Source organism: Globicephala melas, chromosome 13 (genome assembly GCF_963455315.2).
Source record: "Globicephala melas chromosome 13, mGloMel1.2, whole genome shotgun sequence".
Classification (NCBI taxonomy): domain Eukaryota; kingdom Metazoa; phylum Chordata; class Mammalia; order Artiodactyla; family Delphinidae; genus Globicephala; species Globicephala melas.
The window spans coordinates 27953375-27957316 of NC_083326.1; positions in this window are offsets into that span (position 1 = coordinate 27953375).

The window sequence follows — 3942 nt, forward strand, 5'->3', positions numbered from 1 at the left end:
GTCTGAAAGGCGTGTGCACGTTTGGAAGCCATTTTCCACAATGTCAGCGTCACGTGCCTGGAACCCTCCAGAGGATGAAGAGATAGAATAAATCCACAAGGCAGATTGGCAGCTCATAAAGGGTCGTGGAAGAACGAAGACGTGTTAATGTCTGAAGGGAGGTCTAGGCCACGGTGTTCCCAGATGGTCAATGGGCTGCATATCGCGCTGTGGGTCTCAGCTTGACCATGATCCTTTGGGGGTACCCTGATGACTGTCACTGCATTAATGCTGGGGACAGGCTTTCTGCTTTCCAGGATGCACATATGAGGCTCCCAACACATTCTTGTGTTTCTGTCCAGGAGAAGGAATATCTCCGATCATCAAATTAAATCCAACAAATATTTACTGAGGTCCAGTTACGTGTGAATCATTGTGCTGGGCTTGTAGACATGAGGAAAAGAGGCAGCCATATCCTGGTGGAGCTCACAGTTTAGTTCAGAAAATAAACTTCAGAATTTCCAGGAACTCAGACTGTTTTGGGCATATATTTTGATTTGTACAATTATTTGTAGGACAACAGCAAAAGAAGAGATCCAACAGGATATACCTTTATATTTACAGTTTCCTACTGCCTTCACTGAAAGTGGGGTCCAGCTGCTCGCCGCTCAAAAGCTGATAAAGGGGCCAGTGGTGGAAAGGAAAGTTTGCTTTATTTCAGAGGCCGGCACCCTGGGTGGGGGGAGGGTGGACTCATGTGGAAAGGCCGACTCCCCGCGCACTGACGCACAGTGGGCAAGAGCTTCTATAGGCGGAGGGAGGGGCTACATACAGAGACAGCGCAGTCAGCTCTGACAGTCATCTTGAAATTTGTCGTCGGTGTTCTGACCAGCATCATCTTGACTGCTTTAAGTACAGTTAACCTTCAGTTCCAGGGTTGGTTTGTTCCCATTTCTTTGAGACCAGTTTGCAGAATTGTAGCAGCTGATGTCATGGCTGCGGTCTGGTCATCACGTAGTTTAACTTCTTCCACCTGGTGGGGCTTTCAGTATCTATAAAACAGCTCAAAGGACATGGCTCAGAATATTACCTAGAGCCCTTGAGGAGGAACTAAAGGTCCTTGACTTTGCTTAATGACTGCACTATTATCATTTAGTCTTGCTGGACTGTTTTCCTTTGTTTCTGCATTTTCTCACTTCTCTGATTAAACTTATTCTTTGGCTAAAGTTTTTCCACAGACAAAAGGCAGGCTGAGGACATGGTGGGCAAGGACCAGAGGGTCCTGCTTCTTTTCAAGAGGAGAATGGCTACTTGTAGACGGTAGGCCTTTTCCTCAGTAAGAGGGTGACCACGATTAGAGAAACCAAACCAGGGTTATCACCCGGGAATGAGACAGCCGGGGTGGAAGTGGAGGCAGTGGCAGCTTGAAGGTGCCCTGGAAGCATTCAGAGGGGAGAATTTTGGGGAAAAGGTACATTTAGTAGGGAATCTGTGTTCTACAATATAATTCGTTGCCTCTTTGATCTCCCCTCTAGAAGTGCTTGTAAAAGAATCATTTCTCAGTGATGTCTTGTAGGAGTGGATTTTCTTGTTGAGGAGGAAGAGAATTGCTGAGCTCTGCTCCAAGGCAAGTGCGGGAAGAAAACCAGACGTTCTCACTTACATAGACACTATCCGCATAAGTACCATCATTTGTTCCACTCGGAAATATATAAAAACATATGCAAAGGGATAAACTCCGTGCCATCAGAAGGTCCAAAGTACGTTTCTAGAATTGGAGATTTTTGTACAAACTCTAATGGAATGATCAGTAATAGAACGAAGGCTCATTCTTCATGGAACAGCAAAATTCATTTTATCTGAGAAAAGAATTCCGGGGAGATTCATTATAAATTTTCCTTTGTGTAAAGTTCTGTTTTCTGATTGACGTTGGCTGTGGGTCCCTACTTAAGGCTTGTTTAAAATCTGGTGACTGGGTTCAGATACAAGCTCCAGTGTGGTCTTGGAAACAGCTCTCATAAGTTGTACTTCTTCAGAGGCTGCAAGCCAGAGCTCTTTATAAATTAATTTAGAATACTTCCTTTTTCTGTTTTGCAAATCACCATGGTTAAAAATGGATTAAATGGATGTCATCAGGATACTCGAACATTTAACCCACTCTTGAACTGAGAGGGTGCTGTTACTTCTCCCATGCCCTCTGACACAACAGAAATTCCATAGAATGATCTATTTCACAAACAACAAAGTAGAGAGAAAGACGACTGAAAATCACCGCCTTTGGTTTTGTCTAGATTTCTGAGTCCAAATTGAATAAAAACAATGAGGCTTTGTAGAGTCAGTGAGTCCCTGAAGGGGGGGTGGGGAACTCCAGAAGCCCAGGAAAGCCCAGTACCCACCCCCGCCGGGATATCAGCTACCACCCACCCTGAGCCACACTGCCCCTTCCCACCCTCGAGAGAGAGTCAAAAATACGGGTGGAGGTGAGCATTTTTTTTCTTTTTTGCTCCGTTCTTCTTCTGGGAGCTGGGCACGCTCTCCTCTGGGAGCTTGTCGTCTGCGCCTAGAGGAGGCTCTGGCTCAGAGGCCCCTGCAGCTCCCAGACAGGGAGGGACGGGAGGGGAAGGGAAGCAGTGGACTCAGGGCACGTCCCCCCTCGGGTCTGAGTCCCCTAGGCTGCCTCTGGGGGGCGGGGGTTCCTGCACTAGCTGGTTGCGTTGCCCGCGGGGCTTTTCCTTGTAAGGAGGGAACCCGCGGGGACAGGGGATACCTTTGGCAGAACTGGAAGTTCTCTCTTGATTTTGATTAAGAGGTTGAAAGCATCAGCAGGTACAGGAGCCAGAGAGGAGGTGAGGACAAGACGGGAGGGTGGCCAAGGCCCCACGTACCGACCAGGGGACCCCGGGGCCGCCAGGGAAGCTGAGGGCCGCTGAGCATGGGGACCAGGTGTTATCGAGGACCCCAAGCTTCGCGGTGACGTCTTGGCCATTCAGGGCACACGGCCAAGAAGATCTGGACGGATCCGCCCAGGCTTGGAGTTCTGCCTGCTGCTCGTGATAACAGGCCCGCGGGGCCAGGGGTTGGTGAGAACAGCTGTATCTGGATTTTCACGGGGCAAATGTGCAATCACCAGAGTGATGTGTGCTGATTTCACTTTGGAGAATATTCATTTCAGCGCCGTCTGCATTGATTTTTCTCCAGTCTTGATATTTAGAGCATAAGAGGGCTGTTGGAACACACCTTTAGAGAAAGGCACTGTGAAACTGGAAAGGGGAAGTGTTCCGCAGGGATCTGGGAGAAGGAAGCAAAGCTAAGCCCAACGAAGGCCAGAGCCACGGCTCCCCCCGTCCTGGTCGGGTCCAGGATCGGCGGGAGGCTTAGCCCAGGCCCAGCGGGCAGGGACACAGGTGTGTGAGGCACCGGGCAGTTTACTCTGGGCATCTTCTTCTTCCTCCCGGGAGGACCTCGGCCTCCAGGACCCCGAGTCTCCCCCTGCATCTCCCACTGGGCCTTCACGTAACAGGTGCTGCTACATCTTTGCTGAACTGAATTCCACTGGAGGAAGCTTCTGGAGAATTTTCCCAGAAACGAGAGGGGGGGCAAAGGGACGGACATTTGACCAGAGAGGCACATTTTCTGGAAGGTTGTGGAAATGAACAAAGAACCTCAAGGAAGTCATCTTGCCCGTAAAATTCTGGGCGTACGGTTCATGCTCACCCAGTGCCTGCCACTCCTCCCTGAGGGCTGTGCTGTGAGCATCTCTAAAAGCATGAGAGCAAAGAGTAGGCTACTGCCTGATGTTTCCAAAGAGGCTCTTGTTCCTTTCTGATTGGCTGTCTTAGTGCTTCTGTTTCTAAAACACTTACCATTTTTTGAGAATCCAATTTATTTTTTTCTGTGGAAACAAGCATATTCAAAAATTCTAATTACCTCTACTAAAGTGGCTAAAATTCCATTTAAGACCAT